General features: G+C 32.1%; 1 protein-coding gene across 15 annotated transcripts in view; it reads left to right on the top strand.

Annotated features, from left to right (window-relative positions):
* The first annotated feature begins 3,336 nt into the window (after positions 1-3,336).
* Positions 3,337-15,593, top strand: part of LOC119079355 (glutamate-gated chloride channel) — a 91,671-nt gene continuing 79,414 nt past the window's right edge. For all 15 annotated transcript variants that reach the window (XM_037187264.1, XM_037187245.1, XM_037187237.1 and 12 more), the window contains exon 1: positions 3,337-4,227. The gene's annotated coding sequence lies outside the window, so the exon portion shown is untranslated. The remainder of the gene's footprint in view (positions 4,228-15,593) is intronic.

The raw sequence follows: 15,593 nt of genomic DNA, 5'->3' as shown, positions 1-15,593 counted from the left end.
AAGTATCATCGATTGAACGGACTAAAATCGTTGACTCGAAGAAAGGTGAAAAGTGTATTTAATGTTTTCCCTTTATTTTTCTCACATCTTTTTATTTGGATTGGCGTACGTGTACATGGTAAAACGACGCACATATATACCATCTGCACCATAAATAATTCAAAAGGATGTGTCAATGTGAAGATAATAAAGTTGTCGTACTCTTTTGTGTTAACAATTTGCATAGGATTGAAATATAGTGTAGAAAGCTTCCTTATTTGGCGAGATGATTGTATCAGCTAAAATGCAATTGCAGAATAGTTATTTAAACAACTTGGTGATGAATGCTTTTCTTTTAGGTATTAGATGTGTATTTATTAAGAAATCATTTTTCACTGAGTTGCATTCAACATTTTCTTAAATAAATGAAGGCTTCCTAGTTTCCGAAATGGAACAATCTCACAACAGAGCGCTTTAAGATGTATTTTTTTCTAAACTGATTGCTTAGCTTAAGGGCTTAAGGGCTGGGGTGACGACTCAATGGCATAATGGTTAGCACGTTTGCTTTCCAATATTCGATTGAGTTGTCAGTGTCGGTGGTTCGAGCCCCAACCAGGTTTAGCACTGCTATAGGTACTAAGCCGCAATATTCAAAAATCCTTGTGGTCCCTAGTGTTAGGTCATTACAATACCATGTAAAAGTGCCTTCACTAGCTATAGCAGCAAATGGTAGCCGAATCTGTCACTTAAAATGTGTCCTCCCGGTTGAAGAATAACCATACGCTGTATATATATATATATAGGGTTCATTTACAAAGTACGCACTCTCATTAGGGGAATGGGTTCCAAGACCGCGTGTACTTTTATTTTTAAAAAATGTACCAAAGAAGGGGAGGGATTGACGATCATATTTATCAATTTTGACCCAGATTTTGCTTCATGCATCACGTTAAAGTACAAGTACAAATAGCAGAGCAAGAAAAATTGCAACAGTTTCAGGTCAAATTCAGGTTTACAGGTAGGTAGCAGAGTAAGAAGTTATACGACCTGAATTGTTCAGGTTAATCATCCTTCAAAATTCCTAAGTAGATTGTGCTTTCACATTTTTGAAGAACAGCAAACCTTAGAGAAACGATAAGCCTACCGCAAAAAATCTATTACTTCAATAAGGTAAGCCAAAACGTTTTTTTCATAATTTTTTTTTTCTTTCAGAAATCGGTTAAAAAATGAAAATAAAGATACCCGTGTCTCGTCTTTTGAAGGAAAAAAACTTGAAACCGAAAATATTTTTCAAATAATTCGGACGAAATTCTTTTGCAAATGCGAAAATTTAATGCCAAAATTCTAAATATGAATTATTCTTTATGAAAGTAATTAAAATGTGAAAAGAAAAATTTGTACAAGCGGTGAGTCAATACAATATTTTCCAGATTTTTTTTGTGAACTTTTTTAAAAATTTGAATTTCGTCTCCATTTTTGGTGAACCAATCCCTCTCTAGCAACCAAACTTCGTTTTGACGCAGTCAAAACACCACCTTATTTTGACAAATGTGATACTGACTTTTTTTTGTAGTAGAGTTTCCGTACCGCGCTCTTTCTTAAAGCATATCCATATCACGCGAAAAAGACAAATTTTAAACTTTATTTCATTTTCGTCACAATTACAAATTATTCATTTTCGAACAACAAAATGGTAACATAAGACGTAATAATTTCAACACAAAAAAGGACATCGCTGCTCATACTTCATTTTTAAAAGTGTAAAATTTTCTATGACAGAATACACTGTACAGATTTACTACCTTAATTTTCCTAGTTTGGATGCTAGAGAGGATATTGGTGAATATTTTTTAAAAATCGTGTTTAATGTACAATTTCTGTGAACTTTGTTTAAAGCTCACAGTTTTTGCACATTTTCTCCGCTGCATGCGTCATTATAAATTAAGTTGTTGTTCAGGACGAGAATATCTCAGGCGGATGAAACGGAAGTACGTATTTTCATACTGAGGACGAATAAGCTCCATGTACCTCCACAGACCTCTATAGATAATTTATAAATCCTGTAAATCTTTCTCGAAAATATGGGTGAAAAGTTGTACCATAAAACTAAACCTTTGTCCGTCTTTCAGTGATTCATTGATTGTATTTTTATTTTATGTTACCAACGCACAAAATTTCGTGTTAATCAAGAAAACAAATTCTGTTTAGAATGACTAAAATCTCATTATTTCATTATTATCATCCATCTACGAACTTAACCTCATGATTTTCATTCTTTGTCGACTAAAACTAAAATTTTGAGAATCATTATCAACTCAGCTTTACGGATATGTCAAGTGATTTGCTGTCATAAGACCCTGACTATCAGTCAAAGGAATAAAGAAAAACTTAGACAGAGATTACGGCTTTTTCTTGTCGTGATGACTAGTCGCATATTCTTTAAAAGGTTGATATCTATAAATTTTATTATAATACGATATTATCGTTTCAGATTGTCCTTTTTCTCCTAGAACTCATAAAATAGTTCGTTTGCTAAATGATGCAAGCTAATCTTATTGATATTGAATTGAGCACAACAAGTACACCATCATCACATATCTGCCCAATTTCTATTAGACTGGAAAGCAATCGAAATGTTTTCATTTCGATTGCATTTTTTCTAAAAAAAAACATTTGTGTACAAATTCTTCAAATTGCTTTACATCCTCTTATCTAAAATAACGTTATTCCCATCCTCCGGATGGCCAATTTTGTCTGTGCTTTTGAAGAAAGAATGAAGAAAAAAAAACCATGCAAACATGTTTACCATTTCGGAGCATTTGTGTTGTGCTTTGCATTTGATTTTGTATTTTAATATTTCATTCGGTTATCTCCCGTCTCTCTACCGTAACGATCGCAAAAGAATGCAAATCTAAACAAACTCTATGAATAAAATATCACAGTCGCGTCTTCGCCAGAAAAAGCATCGGTATGGAATGTGAGTGTATGAATAACATTAATCATATTATCTGACTTGAATTTAAAGGAACAAAAAAAAAACAACACACAATCACCTGTGTATAAAATTAAAAGCTCTCCGTTACTTCGACGATTCCGACCGATGCAACAATACCGTATTATATATAAAAAGCAATGTATGTCCTATATACAACGTCACATATAGTATGCACATTTTCTTTTTGACTTCGTTTTATGTAGTGTACATAGTGAATATACAAATAAACTTTTACATCATATGCATCCAACGGATCTGAAAATTTTCTTATAACGCATGCGTTATCCTTATGCGCGTCTAGTGTCCGTTTTTCCGATCGGTTTTTTTCACATTTTCCATCGTCTGGTTGAATATTCAGTTTTAGTTCGCTGCGGGTTTTCTGATGAAAAACATTTGAAATTTTGATGTTCGTTGGTTATTTCGCTGTATAGTAACGGTTTAATTACACAGAAAAAAGTGTAGAGAAAAAAATTCAAAAAATTAATAGAAAATGAAAATTCTTTTGTTCTAATAATTTATCAATCTTTGTTCAGCTCAATTTTGAGGTGTATATCAACGACAAAATAAAAAGTGTTGAGCAAAGACATTAGAACCAATAGAAAATCATTTGGATTTTGTGGATGTTAAAACTTTGTTGGATATTCAAATAAAAATCGTTTTTCTACCCTTGACTGATGATATTACGTGTATGATGTGATAGGTGGATATTTTATGAACAATTCTAATGATTTATTGGTTCGGAAACATTCAACCGAAAAATAGAGAATATTACGTAAAAGTATCAAAGGGCAAACATTCGGAAAATTTCTGCAATAATTTTCATACGGTTTTCATTGTATGTACTTCTTCCCATGTTAATTAAAACAAAAACAAAAAAAAACTTTTATTAATTTCGAAAGAATTAAATATAAACATTGTTTTCGTTGACGTTGACACACAATTTGGTCAAATAATTTTTTGTTTAAAAAAAAACATCATTATAGTGAGACTAAAATAGACTGTCGAAAAAAATATACAATTTACCCACTTATATGCTCGTAATAAAATTTTTGCGTGTGATTTTGGTGCCAGGATTACTCATACATAGTTAAAAACCACTGACCGACCAGTACTGTGAGGTCGAGTTTTAATATTAGAGAATTGGAACAAAATCTTATATTAATATAAAAAAATTTGTGTACACGCACATCGAGACGTGTGGATTTTTTTCGGTGCTTTTCTTTTCTTTTCGACCATTTTATTTATTCGTCAAGGTGGGTTATTTTCGTTTATAATGCGCTTTATTACAATGCCTATTTAATTTAGAAGATGCAATATTATTAGCCGAACCTTTATACACCAATTTTATATTTTCCTATATATCTATTCAAACTTGTATCGATTTTCTTTGTATAATGACTGAATTATATGAACATTGCTCGACACAAAATATTTCGAATAAATCGAAATACAAAAAAATGGGAACAATAGGATAATTACCATCACGTTAATTGTTTTAGGAAGGAAGCTTTTTTGTAGGATTTTTTTTTTGATTAACTCTGTCGTAACATTTGGAGACACGACAGTAAACAAAAAAAAGTGAACGAAATATTCTGAAAGTCATAAAATATCATCTGATATAGCAAAGTCAAGGCAACATATTCGGATTCTATTTTTAGTTTCCATTAACGAAATATGAAAGAAATGAAAGTGTGGTGTAAAGAAAAGTATTAGCAAAAGCAGAAGAGAGCTTATCAACGCTATTTGGACATTTAAAGTCTTGAGACTTACTGTAACTCTGTAACTGATTTTTGATTCACCTTTTCAAAAGTTATAGCTCTCAGCGGTTCATCTGTTAACGATAGTGACAACGAAAGTAAGCGAAGGCCACTTTCCAGTGTCCATTTATATATCAGAATATATGTTAAAACAAATGAAGTAAATGATTTTGCGTCAATCTTTACACCAAAGAAGTAATAGACTCGGTGATATGCCGTCTATGAAATGTATTATTTTTCGATATTTAAATGTCTGTAAACGGGCTTATAGAAAAACAAACAAAAAGAATGCTATAAATATACATTGGAATCATACTAACATTAGTTGAATGTTCTAGTGACTCTAACGTTTTGCCAGATTTGCATAAAAGCAACAACAAAGGGAATATTTAATGCCGACTGTCTAAAGTTTCTACATTCAGTAACGAATTCAATTTTAATACATATAAGTTGCAACAAGTCCGCTTTAATTTCGTATGAAAGACGCTCAAATGCAATCCAGAATTGTATATTATAAGTTTAATGTAGTCAAAAACGATTAAGAACATGAATCTAAACTTTCCCTGTAATGAACACAGTTTTTGAAATATCTTTGCTGTTGAATCCCTTTGCTTTAATTAATTGGTTCCGTTTTTTTTTCCATTTTAATAAATCGTTTTCAAGAGGAAAAAGCAACAGAAATCGTTTCGGTTTACGACTCTCTCTCTCTGTGTAATTGACTGTTTTAAAACACAACTGTCGAGCGACGACGGAAAAAGCTCGCCATAAATTAAACATCAAAGACAACACCACAAATCTATTTCTCTTGGATTCTTGCCGTTTATATCGTTATATCGACTCATTGTCTACGTGAGATAAGATACCTATGCTCTTGAAGTTGATTATGCAAAATGGGTACGTCGATATAGGTTGTATGTATTTAATGAACATTTCGGTATATTTTGGTCTATATCAAACATATTAAATAGAAGGGTACACAACGGGTATGGTTGTTAAAATTCCAATATTGTTCAGATTTGGTCAAATCTGTGATTATATCACCACCATTGATTTAGGTAAATAGCCAATATAATGTATTTGTGACTTGATCTATAAATGTCTGATGTGTAGCATATTTCTTTGAATTGTATTTGTTATGTATGTATACAGTACACAACATATGCAGGACGATATTAATGATTATTGATTGGATGAATAATTCATTCGGAAATATCCCACAAATAATACAAGTCAACAGAAAATGAATAAATTTATTACTTAAATTAATGAAAAATATTGCCAAGAACACCGAGCAACAAAACAAATATTTATATGCTATGCACACCCATTCACCATTTTCTTCCTGTCATTCTGTATTTATTATTTAAGAATTTTTAAAACTTCTGCCACGATGTAGTACCAATCTAACATCCCTGTTCAGTTGTTAAGTGGGTCAGTTTTTATTTCTCGGTAGAACTTTATTTCTCTCGCAGCTATCGTGAAAAATAAACATCACCACGGAAGACGGTTACATTTTCACCTTATATATAAGGTGTACGTAAAAGTTTAAAAATAAATTCAACCATTTATTTCGCGCTGGCAGAAGGAGAACATTTTTAATAGAATTAATAAAAAAAACGCCGAATGAACAACCGTGAATTTAAAATTCGTACGTAGCAGTACCGAAATATGGGAGATTAAATGTTGAAGACCTTTCCGTGGGAAAACATCTTCACCCGATTCTTCTCATAATAATACTTCATTTCTATGATCGATTCCATTCAGAACACTAATTAAAGTAATATGCTCCTTTCGACTTACTCACCCACATCAAAACAGTAATTAGTTCGAACTTTTAGACACATTGACTGTGTATGGTATACGTCCGACCAATTTATGCAATATTAAACAAGCATCAAGTGAAGCGAAGATTTGTAAATTAAATCCAAGTTCGATGAAATTGGTAGAAAAGTTTAACTATGATGTATATATATTGAACTATATAGACTAGAGGGTGTGTGGTACGTTATTTCTCATAGAATTATATACACACACGGTAGTATTATCCATTTGAACACACTCTATTCCCCAAAGCCACACATTACATGTATCGACGTTTGTATTTGGTTAATGGTAGATGATGGACGCTTAATGGGAGGATATTAACGAAAACAACTTCAACGCGAACTCGAACGTACAGCTGGACGCGTATTTTCCATTCGCATTAATTTTAATTCGTTGAATTTTCAGTATTGTTAAATTGTATTGGCATTATAATGGTTTATGGGCTCATAAAGTGTTGATCTGAAAATGTTTTTATTTCGATCGAATAGGATTTTTCAGCTGGAATCTTGCACAAATCAAAATTTATATCATTTGACTACGAGACTGACTGAAGATAAAGTTGAGAAAATTGGTATCGTGACTGTAATTTGCACTTTATTTCTTAAAAGGTTTATCTCGGTTCTATAACAGTATACCGTCTGGCAGAGCTACAATTTATTTCGTTTTTTTTTTGCCTAAGGATTTCGAAAAGTGTAAATTTATGTCAACAAACAATTTATGCAATCACAACCCGTTTGTATTCTATTTTTATTGTGCAAAGTCTCCAATGAATTGTTAAAGTATGTAGATAATGAATTTAAGTAGTTAGGCTATTTATGTTCTTGTTTTTTTTTTTCCTTCTGTACTTCGAACATCGTTAGCTCCTAGGCATGCATTTACATTAAAAAGCCGAGCAAAACTTATCGCTATTCAGTCCCCCATATGTCTGTAAATTTCTGTAAAGTTTGGCATAAAGTCTTTTAATGTATAGCTGAATTTAATGGGAAAAGTTTTTATTGGTTGTGTATACATGTGATTGTTATCTGGCTTGTCTATTTTGTATATAATATAGAAAAATATGGATCATGTATATAAGCAGGTTACACAGTAATGTTGGTGGAAGAGAACCATATCGATGATCGCTTAATAGGATGTAATTAAATACAGTTTGCTAAATGTACCAACGACAAAATCATTTTTTTTAGATTACAGTATTTATGACATTCGATACGCCGTACATAAAAATGATAAAAAGGAGTTACTCAAAGAACTTGATAGACGCTGTAAAACGCTTATTACTGTTTTCGATTTTCGTTATTCGATTTTTCTTTTCTCTAAATTTGTAACTAAATAATAACGTGAATACGTACATGTACAATCATCGTTTCAAATTGTTTCCCATAAATTCCAAAACATAAATCCCCTTTACAAAAGTATCACGTTATTGAAAATACATGATTTTCACTTCAAAGAAAGCTAAATAAAAATTGTGATCCGCGAATTTTCCTTATAAAATAAAATCCCATTGCATGTGCTAACATGCACTAGATATACTGGCACCAAAGCTAATCCCGACATGGGATTGCGTGCTTTCAGTCATACGAAGCAATTTTTTAAAATTAGTCATTGTTCACTGAACAAAGAAACTCGAAAACTATTTTTGGTTACATTGTTAACTTAAAGAGCTGTGTGTGCCGACGCCACGATATCTAGGCAATATGGTAATACTGTAAGTGGGTAAAGGGTTTGCATCATGGAGCTAACAATTTTTCACCCGAAACTATTCTACTTTGCCTTGTAATTGACATAGAGTGGGTATCACACGACAACCTCCACAATTTCATATTTATTTCATCTTTTTGGTTCCATTACGGAATTTGGTTATAATGTTAATTGTTGCCGAGTTTAGTGGTTTTTTTTAGAGATATGGTATCATGTACTGTATGTATGAATGAACAAAGCACTGCAAGGCATTATATTCATTTTATGAACAACAGCGTCCAAAAATATTTAAATCGAAAACTTTGCAACTCTATGTTCCGTGATATAAAAACATTGCACCACCCCAAGGGTGAGTAACCATCTAAATATTAAAATAGATACTGGCTCCAGTGAGACTAACAGCAAAAAACCCTTTATGTATGCTCCACTATAGTAGCACCTTTCATACTGTAGTATAAGTTCAATTATATTTAGTAGTTGCTTTATACCGTACATAACATCGGTGGAAGCAAAATAATATCGACATTGCATGCTTTTTATAATCACGTTTGTCTATTTTTATACTATAAGTAAGTATATATGGTTCAAAAAGATGAATTATTTTTGAAATGAACTCTTCTGTAGACGAGACGTTCTTTGATAGAACTACAAAATTGGGTTTGATGATCCACATGAGAAATTTTGCACGAATTTTACCTCCGTAAATAAATGGATTTGAATAGGCTCGCTCAACCGACCAATTTTAAATCGACTTTTAGATTTGCATAATTCCTTCAAGCCTTTTACGAATGACAAACGTATCGATATAATAAGCTATATCAGTTTTTACCATTAGTACGCGACCTAGTCTTGGAAACAAAATCTTTTACTGCAGTAGCTTCAGTAGTCACATCAGCTGTTTTTATTTCATTCGCCCAAATACTCCTGGAAGGTCTAGTTCTACCACACCCCTTGGCCCTTGCCTCGAACTTTATAATAATATTCCTAGCAAAAGATATTATTGTCGTTTAATAGTCGGCCAATTGAAAACATAAAAAGTTGGCGTCAAATGGTATATGGTAGCGGTATGTTTAACACACACACTTGATACTGAGTGCAGGTACATAAAAACTTACATCAATATCTCTTACAAAAGAGTTTAAATGAATTCCTCCTTTCCTTTTTGCGCTATAGGGATAAAGCGTTTGCATTCGGCCATAAATCTCTTTGGATTATGCAGTTTTCTAACGAAGATAAAATATAAAATGTCGGTCACAGGAAAAATAAAATATTGAAGCGTTGCATGACGGTAAAATAAGGGGATAAAGGGATAATCATGTAATTCAAAAGTTGATGTATGTAACTAGGGTTCTGTCTTTTTATTACCAAAAAGTGAAATGATTAAAGACATGATCGAATAACTACACTGTCTATGCACAGCATTTTACGAATTGTTGTACTCATGCATTTGCAGTCTATATTCTTCTCTGCTATATAGACAGTATACGTAAATGCATAACTCAACTGAAGAATTTCAACTTTACGAAATTAACAACTTCCAAACTTTTACCACTCAAACTATGCAATGGAACTTTCTTAAACATACTTCGCTTTTAATAATAAACTTTATGCATTTCCACTGGAATAAAAAACCTGTCTTCAATTATTTATAAAATACATGCCTGGTGTTAACATGCCATTGTAAAGTCTTGGCATTTCAGGTGTGGAAAACAATTGAGTCTATTTATCTCGAACCGATCTTAGTTCCTATGAAATCATTGTGTATCGTACCTATATACACCAGATATAGGTGTTTGTATTATACGATACAATCATTTCTCTGCAGTATTCACTACCACACATCAATGGTCTTTGGACATTCAGAGTCGTCTTAAATATTTTACATTTATTTTAGAAAGTTTGCACGGTTCCAATCAGGGTCGAAAGCGTAGTTGTTCTTAGTTCTCATCGTTCAATTAGCAATTTCTAGATATTTGGAAAGTATAACAAGATCACTCAGAAAAATTGCGCTTCCATGTGATCTTTGGCTTTAGCTTTTCCTGTGACCACCTAATTACACAAGAAAGTTCAACCCGCCCCTCTTGTAATGTAAATAACTATTTTATCGGTAGTATTACAACCTATAGTATAGGACCTAGACCAATACATATATAAAAACATTGCACAGCCGAAGGAAATAAAAGAGTCGCATGTACGAGGTGGTGAGTCCGCAAGACTGCATGTTTACAACTTTCCAAGCAGAACTGTGCATTTCGTTTTTGCTCCAAAGTCTCGTCCCATGATCCTACTCTTGCTGGTGTAAAGTACTCAATCGTAACGTGTTTCGGAATGCAATATCCGACCAATCGATTCAAATTGCGGTCATAGAGAAACAAACACACAACGGCATGAACAGTGGTGGTATATTTTTCATTAATATTGTTAGGACATGCTATATGAGTCGTTGTTGGTTGGAATGTTTTTAGGTATTTTTAGGTGAATATAGTCGAGTTTAAGAGTTATGTATACCGAAAGGTATATTGAAAGCATGAAAGCTAACGGGATAGTATAGATCCGAATACAATTCCGAGGTATGCACATGAACGTATGAGTTTCGTTGGAGTGGTGTAGGTGAACGTTTTCGTATTGAACTCTTCCATTTATTTATGCTGTAGGGGTTTTTTTTATCGATTGAAAAATTGGAAATGTATAATTTACCTATGGTTGAGTAACCTCTAAAACACATGGTATGTATTTAATTTAAGCTTACTGTGGAGTGTTCAAAGAAAATCAATTAAGAATGGTACCGTTTGTACATCAACTCTGAACGTTTAACGTTTAAATTTTTGATCGGTACAATGCAATTGACAGTTGTTATTTGCAAAAGTAAAACAAAACAAAAACCTTTGATTAGTAGGTAGAGGTTATTGAAACAATTGAAACTTATTTATCCATTTTATCTAATTGAAAGGCATGTTAAATCCCTCACCTATATAATTCGTAACAATAATAAAACTGTTCAGCGTAATACACCAGCCCTTTCAACTTCGCTATATTTGGCTTTCATGTGTCTTTTACATAACCTTGAAGAAAATAAACTGATTTAATTTTCTTCAATTTAAGTACAACATGACAGACATACCCTTAAACATACAAATCTATATATACAAACGAATATACTCGTGTACACGGGGTGTCGTACATTTCAGAAAATTTATAGAAACGCAAACGAAAAGTCATCATTTTACCATTTTCTTCATTTTCCTTCAATGTGATTTAGTTTTTGGGCGAAAATATAATAAACATAAAAACATGAAACATCATCATCGTCGTTGCCGTAAATAAAATAAAATATAAAATAAGAAAATTAGTTTGGTTAGAAACTTTTTACCCATTGAGAAAATGTAAACTATTTATGGTTGGCTCTGTTGGTTCGTTGAAGAAGAAACAAAACAAAAACTTGCTATTTTAATGTAACTTTTAATAAAACACATTCTGATGTTAATAATAATAATGAATGAACGGAGTTTGTACAAGAATTAAATAACGTATTTAATGTCAAACAAACAAGCACTGAATCCATCCAAAGTTTTATGCAAACAACATCATTAAAATGAAACGCTATTAACATTTCTAACTAATTGAAATATTATGATAATTTTGTGAAAAATACGAAAGTTTTAGATGAATCGAAAATTATATTAATGCTCCTCTAACAGATAGTAAAGTCTGCATGACACATTCCATACAAACTTTGTTATCTTTTCATAAAGCTATCAAATAAATAGAGACATAAATTGAGTCACAGTCGCTTATAGAATTCACTAGTTGAGCTAACATTTGCACGCTAATATCGGTCGTGAATCCTCTGCTAGCATAGAAAATTTTTAGCTTTCATGAAAAGACATATGCGACTGCGACACGGTTGGAGGGACTTTTTGAGCCATGAGCAAATTTAGTCTAGATAATCGTCACATTTTGAATAGATTACCCACCTATTATAGACAACAACGACCAAAATAAGTAATATGAGCTTTGAATCGTCACATCAATTTTACTAACTGATCTACTACTTCATTTGATAATTTGATATAAGTATTTTCAAGAGATTGCGTTCAAATCTTTTACTTCATTTTTAAACATGCGTTTTGCTATATTTAGTACCACATTAGTCACAGCTTTTCGTTTACTTCTGAAGTCCTTATCGATAGCAGATGTTAGATGACAGAAGATAGATCGATCTAATTTGTTGCCACTTTGTTCACAATTTGTTTTTGTTAAAAAGCAGAGTTTTTAAACTTGCTTTGCCCACTATTTCGATTTTTTCAGAGTTTGTTTGTTAGAGAGAGAAAGAGACAGAACATATTCTTAACTTGTTGATTATATCAGTTTCGTCCGTACTAATTTTCCACAGCGATCCTTGCTCATAATGGACGAAGTATATATTTTAAGTCAATCTATTTTTAGCTTATCAAAAGTAAAAGTTATTCATTATTCCCCTTAACCAATAACTTTTTTTATACACAGTAAGTATAAGAAAACTATTTTGAGGCATCTATCAATGGGACCTTCTTTGTAAAACGATGTGAAACTAATTAAGCAAATTACCTTACTGTAACATTATCCTGTGTAGTTTGATAGACCATGTAAATGTAATAACTCTTAATAATTGGATTATTATGTCGCATTGATTGGAATGACGAAGTAAAGTAGCGAACCTCCATTAAACTACCTTGGTTTGGTTGGACTGTATTATTAGTCATATACAATATAATTAAATTGAAATTTAATTTTAAAAATAAAATAAACTTGCTTTATAGTAGCATCATAAGCACTGCTTATTAAGCAGTCACTTACTTCTTCGACTGAAACAATTTATACGCTTGTGTTTCCATCAATGAAATACTTGACTTTCAGTACGATATGGAAAAGCTTGCAGCAAAGCCTCTCAGTCGACCTCTGTACATTTAATATTATCCCACATCATAAATTTAATGGGGCGCATACACATTTATTACTAATAAAATAAATTCTATTTCTAGTCGAACGACAAGGGTTGTGTTATGGCAGTTCTTGTTTAGTACTAATTGTGCTTGCTGGAATGCAATCTACACATATTTCATGAGAACGTTATTAGGTCGATATAATTATCCTTAATGTACGGAACGATAATGTAATAGCAGAATAAAAAAAAAAACGTTTCCCAATTTTCTATTATATGGTTCATTCTAAAGAGGTTCACGTTACATATGCCACAGTATATTTGGTCAAATCCCTTCAGTTGGTGAAACTAATGACAGTAATGTGTACAAACTAAATACAACTAACTTCACAATGTAGCCTTAAATGAATATTTTAGCAATAGGTGAGTGTGTTCTATTACTTAAAATGAGCTAAATGAGACAAGTCTTATGGGATTGAAGTTGGCTGTGTAAGGTTTATACACAAAAAGTGAAGAATTAGACCATTATAGAAGGCGTAATCCGATAATTTCTTTTAATATTTTTCTTTTCTTTTGCAGTATCAACGCATAGTTTTTGATACCAAATCTTTCGAATGACAGCAACAAGATGCATGAAATAATTGTTTAAAACTTCCGTTATTCTACACTATTTCCAGCTGATTTTAATTTAATCGCCAAGGACTTTGATTTACACGAGAAATATTGAATGATGATTTACAGGAAAAAAAATGAGAATATTTTTAGTCGCAATTTGGGGGGAACGTATTTATCGACATGCTTTTCGCAGAACTAAAAGCAACGGCTGATAAATGAAACTCTTTTGAACTGTAGATGCAGCGTCAGTTTCTGTTGCAATTTTTTCTCTTTATATTCTCACAGTGGTATTCGCCATATATTTTTGTACTACATACACGGATCTGACAAAGAAAAGCTCTGTAATACCAACTCGAAGAAGCATAGAAAACAAAAATCGGTTGGAAGTGATTCGATTTGATTTATGAAACGGTAAACCGTGATTCGCTCTTTTTTTCACGGTGTAACATTAAACGCGTAAAGCATTTTTATGCCTTTTCATACACATTAGTCATAGTCCATTACCGAAGAACGTTCTGAAAATTATGCATTATTATATCCACAAAGTCAAAGAATAGCTTTTACTCGAAGGTTCGTAAAGGTTCCTGTGAGGTGAAATTAAAAATATGGTTACAAAGAACAAAGCAAAAGAGAAACAGTACAATAATACCACATTATAAGGATGGGTTTTATAACCTATCATGGTCACTTTAGTGAATACTTAATTTTTTTTACTCTGTTTTACAAACGGCAAGCATATGACCAGTATTATTATGGTTTTCTTTCGCTTGATTTCAAATCTTGTACTACAAAATTTTTTAACATGCATTTTACTTTATAAAGGACTATAATACCCAGAGCTTGTCATTATTTTTGTCGTAGTTATCGATGACAAATGAGCAGCCGTATGTGACCGGTTAACGTTGAATGACGTTATTGTCTTATAATTATTACTTCATCAACGAAATAGTTTCATCAATTCATCTGTTATCGCCAACTACGACAAAAATAAAACATGTGCTAATGATAATGGGGTGATTGGTCGTTATAGCATAAAGAATGTTAAAGCTTATGAAGCAAAAAATTCTAGTGAAAATACACAGTTTAAAGAATGAAGTAACAGATTCAGCAATACTGTTGGCAGTGGCATTTTAGTAAGCGTTCAGGAATCAAGTAAAAAAATTCAGAAAGCCCAAAAGGACGAAACTATAATTTTAGTCCATTGGATTGACATGGATTTTGCACCTACCTGCCTTCCCGATTTGTTGATTGATTGCATGAATGTTTGATTGATTTGTTTCGCGGCGCCACGGAGTTGTATGTTAAAAGTCCAGCGGAAAAATGACACAAGACATACACCAGCGTTATAATGGTAATCCGTATAATAGAAATTGGTTTTATTATTATGTTGAACGCGAGGTTGAACGTAATTTCGTATTATTATTTTTTTAAATAATTTCAAACACTCATGAGAAAATTGGAGAAAAAAAAGTTGTCTGTTTGAAAATTGTAAAAATTTATTCGTGTCAAGTTTTTTTCCTTTGCCGCAATATGTCGATTTAATACTCTCTTTTTTCCACGAAAATACTATATTTTGAGGCACGTGAATTACAAAAAAAAAATGTATAATTAACTGCATGCTAAATGTGAAAAAGTGTACACACCAAATTCATAACCTGACCATGACACAATAAATTGAGCAGCATAATTTCTTCTGGTGTATTTTCATTTAACTGCATAACTAACTCAAAATATCAGAAATATCTGATAAATTACTTTCCCATGCAATATTTCAATTTGTGCATTCAAGAGATATGCTGTT

Source organism: Bradysia coprophila, chromosome III (genome assembly GCF_014529535.1).
Source record: "Bradysia coprophila strain Holo2 chromosome III, BU_Bcop_v1, whole genome shotgun sequence".
Classification (NCBI taxonomy): Eukaryota; Metazoa; Arthropoda; class Insecta; order Diptera; family Sciaridae; genus Bradysia; species Bradysia coprophila.
The sequence above is the reverse complement of the archived record's forward strand: the minus strand, read 5'-3'. Positions and strand labels throughout refer to the sequence as shown.